The sequence below is a fragment of the Oncorhynchus keta genome, chromosome 32, assembly GCF_023373465.1.
Source record: "Oncorhynchus keta strain PuntledgeMale-10-30-2019 chromosome 32, Oket_V2, whole genome shotgun sequence".
Classification (NCBI taxonomy): domain Eukaryota; kingdom Metazoa; phylum Chordata; class Actinopteri; order Salmoniformes; family Salmonidae; genus Oncorhynchus; species Oncorhynchus keta.
Window position 1 is genome coordinate 22632305 of NC_068452.1, and position 13983 is coordinate 22646287.

Here is a 13983-nt window from a genome sequence, read left to right on the forward strand (position 1 = left end):
TCTGATTATTAGCTATGCCCTTTGGCTCGTCATAGCTCATTTACACCAGATCACAGTTAATTAAGGGTTATCGTCATAACTTTGAGAATAACATAGAAGCAGAGGAGAAAAACCTCAAGTCTCATTAAAACCCCCCCCATCATGAACAAGCACAAACACACCACCACAAAACGCATACTCTGAGAAAGCCTACTGAAACACATAGAAAGCATATAATCTTAGTCTCGGATGTCCTCACACATGAATAATCTGTGTTTCCCTGGCCTCATTTTTGAAGTTTCACTTAAAGCCCGTTCTCATAATACAGGGGAAGGCCACAATTATTTCAAATCAAGCCCAAATTTCAAACAGGATATATCCATTACGATGAATCATAAAAACAGAAGATACTGTAAAGCATATTATGCTCCCAATCTGTCTGCTGTACAGTACCGTCAGTCTTGTGATTCATCGTAATGGATATATCCTGTATGAAATTTGGGCGTGGCTTAATATCAAATAACTTGATTTTTTGTGGGCCCAGTGAACCCCTGTTTCCATGTGAGCACTTCAAAATGACTGGAATCTTTGGACGCTCACAAGCTGCCATCTTCCCCTTTCCAGAACGGGGTGCTGGAGATTATTGTGTTGGCTCAGGCCAGACCAGAGCTTGTGACTGTATAGGAAGTGGGGTAAAGAGAGTCAGGGTTCGTGTGAGGCGACTTACTTCTCCAGCAGAGGGAAAAGAGAAGAATGACTGTCATTCCACTCCAGACAAAGTCTTAAGTGACCATAGCCCTGGGGTGACAGAGGAAGGCCATTGTCATTTGGGCTTAGCACCGCTCACTCGCTCTTTACTGCTATCAGATGTACATTTGAAGTGATTTGCCGAATGAAATACTGTATATTATTAAAATGCCCAGGTAGCAGTGGTAATTATTTGGCTTCACTACCTCATGGATATCAGGTTGAGAACAAACGTGCATAGGAAATGGTCTTTTGGATTATTGTTCTTCTTCACCTTCTCCTGTTGTTGTAACGCCTTAAATGAGAATGAATCCAGTATTACCACACCCTTCCTCAACATCAGCTGCTCTGAGCTCCTTTGAGATAGGAAATGATTTACAAAATGCAGGACAGCCCAGCTCCTTTGGGCAAATGCTAAATAAGGATCTAATTTTAGGCGCCACCTGGGCTCCAGTCTTCTGTTCATGCGTGCGGACTAGAGGTTGGCCGATTATGATTTTTCAACGGCGATAGCGATTATTGGATGACCAAAAAGGCCGATACTAATAGGCCAATTTTTATTTTATTTGTAATAATGACAATTACAACAATACTGAATGAACACTAATTTTAACTTAATATAATACATCAATAAAATCAATTTAGCCTCAAGTAAATAATGAAACATGTTCAATTTGGTTTAAATAATGCAAAAACAAAGTGTTGGAGAAGAAAGTAAAAGTGCAATGTGTGCTATGTAAGAAAGCTAAAGTTTCAGTTCCTGGCTCAGAACATGAGAACATATGAAAGCTGGTGGTTCCTTTTAACACGAGTCTTCAATATTCCCAGGTAAGAAGTTTTAGGTTGTAGTTATTATAGGAATTATATGACTATTTCCCTCTATACCATTTGTATTTCATTAACCTCTGACTATTGGATGTTCTTATAGGCACTTTAGTATTGCCAGTGTAACAGTATAGCTTCCGTCCCTCTCCTCGCTCCTCCCTGGGCTCGAACCAGCAACACAACAGCCACCATCGAAGCAGGGTTACCCATGCAGAGCAAGGGGAACAACTACTAGAAGGCTCAGAGCGAGTGACGTTTGAAATGCTACTAGTGCGCGCTAACTAGCTAGCCATTTCACTTCGGTTACACCAGCCTCATCTCGGGAGTTGATAGGCTTGAAGTCATAAACAGCGCAATGCTTGACGCTCAACGAAGAGCTGCTGGCAAAATGCACGAAAGTGCTGTTTGAATAAATATTTACACGCCTGCTTCTGCCTACCACCGCTCAGTCAGATACTTAGATATTTGTATGCTCAGTCAGATTATATGCAACGCAGGACACACTAGATAATATCTAGTAATATCATCAACTAGTGATTATGATTGATAGTTTTTTTTATAAGATAAGTTTAATGCTAGCTAGCAACTTATCTTGGCTTACTGCATTCACGTAACAGGCAGTCTCCTTGTGGAGTGCAACGAGAGAGAGGCAGGTCGTTATTGCGTTGGACTAGTTAACTGTAAGGTTGCAAGATTGGATCTCCCGAGCTGACAAGGTGAAAATCTGTCATTCTGCCCCTGAACGAGGCAGTTAACCCACTGTTCCTAGGCCGTCATTGAAAATAAGAATGTGTTCTTAACTGACATGCCTAGTTAAATAAATATATATATTAAAAAAATTGGCGCTCAAAGATACCGATTTCCGATTGTTATGAAAACTTGATCGGTCGACCTCGAGTGCGGACAGTGAAAAGCGAACAAAAAAAACAAAGCATTCTCCCTAAAATGGAACAGTAGATAAAAGGAAATGAAGGCTCTCAAAGTAAATCCATTAAGACTTCTTGACTTTAATGATATTCAGATGCATTTACTTATCGAGCCCATCTCAGACAAAAGGTCATTAATTCTTGCACAGGAAAAACAAAATAGACTTTATACTGCCAACTAACTGTATGCCAAGTAAAGATTGCTTAGAAAACAAATAATTCACATTCCTTAAATGAAAGAGGATATAGGCAGAAGTCTACCAACTGGGTAGAGCCCGTTATGAGCTTTATAAAGCATGATTCATTCATTCATTAAGACATTATTTGGAGTGTGCTATAGTGGCAAATGAATCTCTCTCACATAGCCTCATTTCAGAACAGGGAAAAGAGAACAAGGGTCTATGTGGAAACTGCCAACTGGCTTAAAAGTAAGGCAAAAGTGAACAGGAAACAGAATGCTGCAACTGAGCAGGAATGCAGCTAAAACAAGCCAATCTGGGAGCACGGCCCGTATCAATGAGGATATGCCTGCTCCCCTGATTTAGCCTAATGTCCAAAGAATAGCAAGAGCTTGTCTTCTCTATTGGCAGTGTAGCCTTCTCAACTTGGAGTGTAAAATCATATCAGCAAGACAATTTATGTAGTAGTAGGACACTTTATTCACCTACGGGTAAAGTGGATCAAAATGATAAGAAAGTGGGTTCAATACTGACATAAAGTCCTGGCTAGGCTGCAACGTAGATGTCATATGGTCTGGGATCAGATCTTACGATATAGAGCTTTGATGTGAAAGGGCACCCATCTGCTGAACCTTGGAAGTCTTAGGGAGAATGTGAGTGAGTACTTTTACCATTTGTACATCGTTACAACATATAGTATGACATTTGTAATGTCTTTATTCTTTTGGAACTTCGGTGAGTGTAATGTTTACTGTTCATTTGAATAGTTTCTCACTTTTGTATATTATCTACTTCACTTGCTATGGCAATGTTAACATATGTTTCCTGTGCCAATGAAGCCCCTTGAATTGAGTTGAGAGAAAAAGAAAGAAAGAGAGAGAAAGAGGTGAAGAGAGCTCGGGCAAACAAAAATGCGAGTTTAGGGTAAATACACTGCTCAAAAAAATAAAGGGAACACTAAAATAACACATCCTAGATCTGAATGAATGAAATATTCTTATTAAATACTTTTTTCTTTAAAATTATCAATGGAAATCAAATTTATCAACCCATGGAGGTCTGGATTTGGAGTCATACTCAAAATTAAAGTGGAAAACCACACTACAGGCTGATCCAACTTTGATGTAATGTCCTTAAAACAAGTCAAAATGAGGCTCAGTAGTGTGTGTGGCCTCCACGTGCCTGTATGACCTCCCTACAATGCCTGGGCATGCTCCTGATGAGGTGGCGGATGGTCTCCTGAGGGATCTCCTCCCAGACCTGGACTAAAGCATCCGCCAACTCATGGACAGTCTGTGGTACAACGTGGCGTTGGTGGATGGAGTGAGACATGATGTCCCAGATGTGCTCAATTGGATTCAGGTCTGGGGAACGGGCGGGCCAGTCCATAGCATCAAAGCATCAATCCTCTTGCAGGAACTGCTGACACACTCCAGCCACATGAGGTCTATTGTCCATTGTCTTGCATTAGGAGGAACCCAGGGCCAACCGCACCAGCATATGGTCTCACAAGGGGTCTGAGGATCTCATCTCGCTACCTATTGGCAGTCAGGCTACCTCTGGCGAGCACATGGAGGGCTGTGCGGCCCCACAAAGAAATGCCACCCCACACCATGACTGACCCACCACCAAACCGGTCATACTGGAGGATGTTGCAGGCAGCAGAACGTTCTCCACGGCGTCTCCAGACTCTGTCACATGTGCTCAGTGTGAACCTGCTTTCATCTGTGAAGAGCACAGGGCGCCAGTGGCGAATTTGCCAATCTTGATGTTCTCTGGCAAATGCCAAACGTCCTGCACGGTATTGGGCTGTAAGCACAACCCCCACCTGTGGACGTTGGGCCCTCATTACCACCCTCATGGAGTCTGTTTCTGGCCGTTTGAGCAGACACATGCACATTTGTGGCCAACTGGAGGTCTTTTTTACAGGGCTCTGGCAGTGCTCCTCCTGCTCCTCCTTGCACAAAGGCGGAGGTAGCGGTCTTGCTGCTGGGTTGTTTCCCTCCTACAGCCTCCTCCACATCTCCTGGTAGCACCTCCATGCTCTGGACACTACGCTGACACAGCAAACCTTCTTGCCACAGCTCGCATTGATGTGCCATCCTGGATGAGATGCACTACCTGAGCCACTTGTGTGGGTTGTAGACTCCATCTCATGCTACCACTAGAGTGAAAGCACCGCCAGCATTCAAAAGTGACCAAAACATCAGCCAGGAAGCATAGGAACTGAGAAGTGGTCTGTGGTCACCACCTGCAGAACCGCTCCTTTATTGGGGGTGTCTTGCTAATTGCCTATAATTTCCACCTGTTGTCTATTCCATTTGCACAACAGCATGTGAAATGTATTGTCAATCAGTGTCGCTTCCTAAGTGGACAGTTTAATTTCACAGAAGTGTGATTGACTTGGAGTTACAGTGTGTTGTTTAAGTGTTCCCTTTATTTTTTTGAGCAGTGTATGATCAAACAGAAACAGCATAACACCTATTATCAAATGCATCTCACGGCCTGATGACATGTTAAGTATTGTGCTAGAGAAACGGGTCTATTGCTGAGTACTGTAGGTCCAGCACCAGTCCCATACTTCAGCCTGCAGCACATAGGGAGAGGGCAGGCACTTCATATGTAGTTCACACAGGCCTCTCGCTCATGTTTGTATTCCTGTGGGGGAATGCAGGTTGGGAGTTGTAATTGTAATTACACAGATTTTGATCCAGACAGTTTCTCCTCCCCTAGTAGTCGGATATATTAAACAGGAAAATACCGGCACCCTGGTTCTCTAAACAGATGCATTTTTCAATAAGATCAGCCTAACGGGCTGCCCCTGGGCTCTTGGTGAATAGAGGCCTCTCCATTGAAGCGCTTTATTGAGACGGTTTCCCCACCCTGGAGAAACAATATCTGAACTCAAATTACAGTATCTCACTGAGCTCCATCTCCTGGGCAGCCATCTGTGTTACCAAGGTGATATTATACCACTACTTCATGGATACACAGCGCAAACATTTTCAAATACTACATATGCTGAAATGCAAGTTGAGAAAATTCATACCTTGAGTGGTTAAATAAATGGAAAATAGTCATTGTCACTGTCTGACTAAGTGAAGTTCAAAGGGTCTGGAGAGGAGCCGTACCATCCTGTGAACAGGATGCTGGCATTGTTTCAACCCCTTCTCATCTTCCCAGCTTCTGATCCAAGATGATGGGAATTCAATGCTGACTAATAATGACCTTCAATTTAAAAGTCATTCTCTACCTTTTAGTCATGATTTCTTTCATTTTCACTCCCCATTGTCTAGAAAAGGAAATGGTCCCTGTTTTATGTTTTGTTGTGATTCAAGTTTCAGGGATGGGAGTTCTGTTTTTCACATACCAAAAAAGCAAATCGTGGTCCATATGTGTTCAATTAAAGGGCACTTAAGTATGGCTTTGAATTGGACACATTGCCATGAAAGAATAGCAGACCCAAATCACAAGACAAGGGAAGAGAGAAAATAACACGTGCTGACTCAACTGTCCACTTTGTCCATTACAATCAGGTTTCACTTCCAGGTCAAATTCCCCACATCTAAAATGAACTGCTTGATGAACATATGCAGACATATGCAGTGACAAACAGCCTGTTTCTTGTAACAACTAGGAGTCTTGTGTCACACCAGGTGAACAAGCTGACATAACAGATTATCACCCTGTTGCCCTTCTCCACTTCCTGTGCATGAAGGCACATCATTAGATGACACTACGTAAAGACAAAGTAAATGGATAAATACAATTTCATTTTTGGCAAACACTCCACCACACCAGGTACATAAAAATTGGTTCTCTCATACATCAATCTCACTGTGCTATTGGCAGTGTGGATGTCAACATACTTGCCTTAACCAAAGTAGCCTACTTTAAAAAAAGGCATTTGTGGCCAAGTATGGCCTAAATCTAAAGAATATATATTTTCCCATTCCTCAGGCTAGCCTGGGCTCTCTCCTGGGTCTCTAACCAAAGTAGGAGGCTGAAACCATGCTGGCCCTGTCTACTTTCCTCACCCCAGTCTGCCCACACCCAAACAAACCGAGCTCCAGTCCCACTCCCGTGAGGGGGGGGGGGGTGAAACAAATCCTGGCTTTTGTCGTACCCTGTCGACAGACTGGCAATTATCTCTCATTTTGAAATCCACTTCAACACTAAATTCTTAACACTTGCCGTTAAAAAGAGAAAAATGGAAAAAAAGGTCACTGATCAGCGCATCAGAGTGGATTTTACTTCAGTGAGGGTTGAGTGAAACCCTCAAGTAAATGAGCTGAGAATATCCATTAATTCTGACCCTGTGAACAAGTGCCATGCTGCAGAGTGCAGGAGGATGGTTCTCCCCTCCCCAATCTTCAGCTGTGCAGCTCGCTTGCACTGGGCTGCTGCACTCACTCATCTTCTACTACACACTCATTGGCGTAACCTCTAAATCTATGGTAGTGGAAATTGGTGGTGGGCAATAGCGAGGTAATGATGTCTTTATCACTGGAAAATATAAATACTTCAGTTCAATATTGTTAAAAGCTTACAAAACAGGTTTGTCAAACTTTTCTAAATTCTAAATTTGTTATTGAATATTTTTTTTTAACCACCAATGGACCTATCCCTTCACACCACTGCAACACCTTTGACGTTTTAAGTGAATTGTAATTTTTACTTCAAAATTAGTGCCACAAAGATTGCCGCCGGTCCACCCAATGTGCAATGTCAACTTAAATGATCATGCCTATTGTAGTATCTATCCGATTTCCTACGGAGGATATGTACATACACACATTAATATATAAATACATAAGTTTACATAAACTTAGGTCAGAGCCATTAAAACTTGTTTTTCAACCACTTCACAAATTTCTTGTTAACCTGTTAAGTCGACCCTCTACTTTTTCGAACATTCTGTTAAAAATCGCGCAACATTTCAGCGCCCTGCTACTCAGGCCAGGAATATAGTATATGCATATGATTAGTATGTGTGGATAGAAAACACTCAGACGTTTATAAAACTGGTTAAATCATGGCTGTGACTATAACAGAACGTGTTTCATCGAAAAGTGCAGGAAAATCTGATCACTGAAAATGGAAATAAATATCCATGCGCGACTTCAAGGAATTGTTCAAAGTGAACCGAATTAAATGAGGCCGAGGTTGCAGTGCCTACAGCTTCCACACGTTGTCTAGAGTCTTGTCATTTGATTCAGCTTTGATTCTTGGTCTAACCGAATCAAGGGAATCGATTCCCTCCGGTCTCCGACCGGATGTTTTAGTCGAGCTCTCTCCAAGACATTTTTCGAGACAGACACCTATAGAATTGACATCGCCTCCTGATGAATTTTATCGCTTATTAACGTGTACTAATGCCTAAAGTTGCATTACAAAAGTATTTAGAAGTGTTTTGTGAAAGTTTATCGTCTACTTTTTTAATTTAAAAAAAATGACGTTACGTTATGAAACGCTATTTTTTTCCGTTTATCACACAGTCTTCATAGATCGATATCTAGGCTATATATGGACCGATTTAATCGAAAAAAAATACCCAATAGTGATTATGGGACATCTAGGAGTGCCAACAAAGAAGATGGTCAAAGGTAATGAATGTTTTATATTTTATTTGTGCGGTTTGTGTAGCGACGACTATGCTAATTATTTTGTTTACGTCCCCTGCGGGTCTTTTGGGGTGTTACATGCTATCAGATAATAGCTTCTCATGCTTTCACCGAAAAGCATTTTAAAAATCTGACTTGTTGCCTGGATTCACAACGAGTGTAGCTTTAATTCAATACCCTGCATGTGTATTTTAATGAACGTTTTGAGTTTTAACTAATACTATTAGCATTTAGCGTAGCGCATTTGCATTTCCAGAGCTCTAGATGGGACGCCTGCGTGCCAGGTAGGAGCAAGAGGTTAACAAACTATAGTTTTGGCAAGTCGGTTAGGACATCTACTTTGTGCATGACACAAGTCATTTTTCCAACAATTGTTTACAGACAGATTATTTCACTGTATCACAATTCCAGTAGGTCAGAAGTTAACATACAATAAGTTGACCGTGCCTTTAAACTGCTTGGAAAATTCCAGAAAATGATGTTATGGCTTTAGAAGCTTCTGATAGGCTAATTGACATAATTCGAGTCATTTGGAGTGGTACCTGTGCATGTATTTCAAGGCCTACCTTCAAACTCAGTGCCTTGTTGCTTGACATCATGGGGGAAAAAATCTAAAGAAATCAGCCAAGACCTCAGAATTGTTTTTGTAGACCTCCACAAGTCTGGTTCATCCTTGGGAGCAATTTCCAATTCCAGGCATTTGGAAATACTTATTTTCCACCATAATTTGCAAATAAATTCATTAAAAATCCTACAATGTGATCTTCTGAATTTTTCTCCCTCATTTTGTCTGTCATAGTTGAAGTGTACCTATGATGAAAATTATAGGCCTCTCATCTTTTTAAGTGGGAGAACATGCATAATTTGTGGCTGACTAAATACTTTTTTGCCCCACTGTATGTAGTTATCAGATCACTGCTTATCAAAAGATTTAGCAATAATGCTTTCACTTATAGACATGTCCCTTTTTCAGGACCCAGTCTTTCAAATATAATTTGTAAAAATCTAAATAACTTCACTGATCTTCATTGAAAGGGTTTAACTTCTTTGGGGTAGGTGGCAGTATTTTCATGTCCGGATGAAAAGCATGCACAGAGTAAATGGCCTGCTACAAAGCCATAAAAGCTAGAATATGCATATTATTAGTAGATTTGGATAGAAAACACAAGTTTCTAAAAATGTTTTAATGATGTCTGTGAATATAACAGAACTCATATGACAGGCAAAAACCTGAGAAAAAAATCCAACCAGGAAGTGGGAAATCTGAGGTTGGTCTATTTTCAACTCAGCTCCTATTGAAGATACAGTGGGATATTGGTATGTTGCACTTCTTAAGGCTTCCACTAGACGTCAACAGTCTTTAGAACCTTGTCTGATGCTTCTACTGTGAAGTGGGGCCGAAGGAGAAGGGAATGAGTAAGATCTGCCATGAGCTGACCATGCTCTGACCATGCGCGTTCATTGCACTTCTGAAGACAATGGAATTCCCCGGTTGGAACATGATTTAAGATTTATGTTAAAAACATCCTAAAGATTGATTCAATACATCATTTGACATGTTTGTACTGACTGTTACTGAACTTTGACATTTCGTCTGCTTTCAGTGAACACGCTTCGTGACTTTGGATTTGTTTACCAAATGCGCTAACAAAAGTAACTATTTGGACATAAAATGGACATTACCGAACAAACGAACATTTCTTGTGGAAGTGGGAGTCCTGGGAGTGCATTCCGACGAAGATCAGCAAAGGTAAGTGAAGATTTATGATGCTATTTATGAATTTTGTTGACTGCATAATATGGTGGATATATTTGTGTCTTGATTGGGCTCTGAGCGCCGACATTTTTGCTTTTTCCGTAAAGCTTTTTTGAAATCTGACACTGTGGTTGCATTAAGGAGAAGTGCATCTAAAATTCCATGCACAACAGTTGTATCTTTTAGCAATGTTTAATATGAGTATTCCTGTAAATTGATCTGGCTCTCTGCAAAATCAAAGGATGGTTTGGAATTTCTGAACGTAAGGGGCAAATGTACTCAGATTTTGGGATATAAATATTAACTTTACCGAACAAAACGTACATGTATTGTGTAACATGAAGTCCTATGAGTGTCATCTGATGAAGATCATGAAAGGTTAGTGATTCATTTTTATCTATATTTCTGCTTTTTGTGAATCCTCTCTTTGGCTGGAAAAATGGCTGTGTTATTCTGTGAATAGGCACTCACCTAACATAATCGTTTGGTTTACTTTCGTCGTAAAGCCTTTTTGAAATCGGACACTGTGGCTGGATTTACAACAAGTGTATCTTTAAAATGGTGTAAAATACATGTATGTTTCAGGAATTTTAATTATGGGATTTCTGTCGTTTTGAATTTGGCGCCCTGCAGTTTCACTGGCTGTTGAAGAGGTGGGATGCTACCGTCTCACCTACCCTGGAGAGGTTAAACACTGTTTTCCATGCTTGTTCAATGAACCATAAACAATTAATCAACATGCACCTGTGGAATGGTCATTAAGACACTAACAACTTACAGATGGTAGGCAATTAAGGTCACAGTTATGAAAACTTAGGAAACTAAAAAGAGGCCTTTCTATTGACTCTGAAAAACAACAAAAGAAAGATGCCCAGGGTTCCTGCTCATCAGTGTGAACGTGCCTTAGGCAGGTAGGAGGAGGTATGAGGACTGCAGAAGTGGCCAGGGCAATAAATTGCAATGCCCGTACTGTGAGACAGGATGGACAGCTGATCCTCGCAGTGGCAGACCACGTGTAACAACACCTGCACAGGATCGGTACATCTGAACATCACACCTGCTGAACAGGTACAGGATGGCAACAACTGCCAGAGTTACACAGGGAACGCACAATCCCTCCATCAGTGCTCAGACTGTCCGCAATAGGCTGAGAGAGGCTGGACTGAGGGCTTGTGAGGACCTGCCTTACAACAAGCCTACCAGATATCACAGGCAACAACGTCGCCTATGGGCACAAACCACCGTCGCTGGACCAGACAGGACTGGTAAAAAGTGCTCTTCACTGACGAGTCGCGGTTTTGTCTCACCAGGGGTGATGGTTGGATTCGCGTTTATCGTCAAAGGAATGAGCGTTACACCGAGACCTGTACTCTGGAGCGATATCGATTTGGAGGTGGAGGGTCCGTCATGGTCTGGGGCGGTGTTGTCACAGCATCATCAGACTGAGCTTGTTGTCATTGCAGGCAATCTTAACGGTGTCCGTTCCAGGGAAGACATCCACCTCCCTCATGTGGTACCCTTCCTGCAGGCTCATCATGACATGACCCTCCAGCATGACAATGCCACCAGCCATACTGCTCTTTCTGTGCGTGATTTCCTGCAAGACAGGAATGTCAGTGTTCTGCCATGGCCAGCGAAGAGCCTGGATCTCAATCCCATTGAGCACACCTGTGACCTGTTGGATCGGAGAGTGAGGGCTAGGGACATTCCCCCCCAGAAATGTCTGGGAACTTGCAGGTGCCTTGGTGGAAGAGTGGGGTAACATTCTCACAGCAAGAATTGGCAAATCTGCAGTACTTAATGCAGCTGGTGGCCACATAAGATACGGCCTGTTACTTTTGATTTTGACCCCCCCCCCCCTTTGTTCAGGGACCCATTAATCCATTAGTTAGTCACATGTCTGTGGAACCTGTTCAGTTTATGTCTCAGTTGTTGAATCCCGTTATGTTCATACAAATATTTACATATTTTAAAACCTTTTAGAACTACTCATCCCAGATCCGGTATATTTGTCATCAGCAACCGCTGAATAGCATAGCGCAACAGTCAAAAAATATTACTAGAAAATATTCATATTCATGAAATCACAAGTGAAATATAGCGAAGCCTTTTGTTAATCACCCTGTTGTCTCAGATTTTGAAATTATGCTTTACAGGCGAAAGCAATACAAGTGTTTGTGTAAGTTTATCGATAGCCTAGCATAGAATTATGTACACTTAGCATCAGGAAGCTTGGTCACGAAAATCAGAAAAGCAATAAAAATTAACCATTTACCTTTGATGATCTTCGGATGTTTTCACTCACGAGACTCCCAGTTAGACAGCAAATGTTCCTTTTGTTCCATGAAGATATTTTTATATCCAAATACCTCCGTTAGTTTGGTGCGTTATGCCAAACGTTTTTTTATAATCAATCATCAAGGTGTTTTTCAAATATCTATTGGATAATATATCAACCGGGACAGTTGGCTTTTCACTAGGACCGGGAGGAACAATGGCCGCCTCTCTCTTTTGCACAAAAATCACTCAGAGCCCCCACCTGACCACTTACGCAATGTGGTCGTTCACGCTCATTCTTCAAAATAAAGGCCTGAAAATATGTCTAAAGGCAGTAGATACCTTAGGGAAGCCATAGAAAACGGAATCTGGTTGATATCGCTTTCAATGGTCAATAGGGATGCATAGGAACACAGAGGTTTCAAAATAAGAGTCACTTCCTGATTGGATTTTTCTCAGGCTTTTGCCTGCAATATCAGTTGTTATACTCAAAGACAATATTTTTTACAGTTTTGGAAACTTTAGAGTGTTTTCTATCCTAAGCTGTCAATTATATGCATATTCTAGCATCTGGTCTAGAGAAATAGGCTGTTTACTTTGGGAACGTTATTTTTCCAAACATAAAAATAGTGCCCCCTAGCTTCATTAAGTTTGCTGAAAATAAACAGTTGACAGTGAGAAGATGTCTTTTTTTGCTGAGTTTATGTATAAAAGACTGATTTGGCATTGTCGTCTTGTTGCTTATGGGGGTTTTTATGTCACAGGAAACCTAAAGTTAATTGACCACTGCTCCATGTCAGCCAGAACCAACCCATTAAGCTGCACCACAATTGAGTGCATTACAATGTACTCTCACAAGCTTTTCGGATTATAACGTGTTCGAATTTGCACCGTACACCTGAGATCAGTGTTTCCCCAACTCTGGTTCACGAGTAACCCCCACATCACACATTTTTGTTGTAGCCCCTGACAACAACACCTGACAGGCAACCACTGATGCAGGTAAAATGTGATGGTTTTGCAATGGACAGGTCATGGATTATATAACGGAGAGGTCATGGATTCTATGGAGACATTGTCTAGGGTTAGGGAGAAGCTAATCACATTGTCATTGTTTTCATGTCTTTGTAGACTTGAAAGTAACACCATGTCACTCTTTCCTGTAATACTTGTTACTGTCATTGTGCATACTTTGTAATCTTATTTTTAGGGAAGGTAGACAAGAGGTAGACTTAGTGTGTAAATCTTATGCGGATGTGAGAAAATTGCTGATTGGGGTTTCATTTCTTCTCAGGCACACCCAGGTACATTATGGTTCTCCCCCCCCAAACATTTACGACCCAACAAAACAGACTTTCCGGATGGACCTGGTAAGGCTGTGCTGAAAAGACGGGAGGACAAGACAGCGGTGTACAAGGACCCGCTCTCCAATGTTCAACTTCCAACACGACCACCCAAGAACATATCTAGTGTTCCAAGACCAGACACAAGGCCCAGATTGTAGCTGATACTGACTCCTGCTCTTACTTATAAATATTACTCAACAAATGAAGAAATACCAGTTTGGAGAGGAACCGTCACATTTTTGTATTGACACAACAATAACAAGTCAAAATAATGATATATGCCTACCCCGTCCGTGTCTGTTGGCTTTTCTGCATATAACATTT

At 41.5% G+C, this 13983-nt stretch overlaps 1 protein-coding gene across 1 annotated transcript in view; it reads right to left on the reverse strand.

The window, feature by feature from the left end:
- Positions 1–13983, reverse strand: part of LOC118384511 (protein tweety homolog 3-like) — a 72120-nt gene that overhangs the window by 48703 nt on the left and 9434 nt on the right. The gene's annotated exons all lie outside the window — the stretch shown is intronic.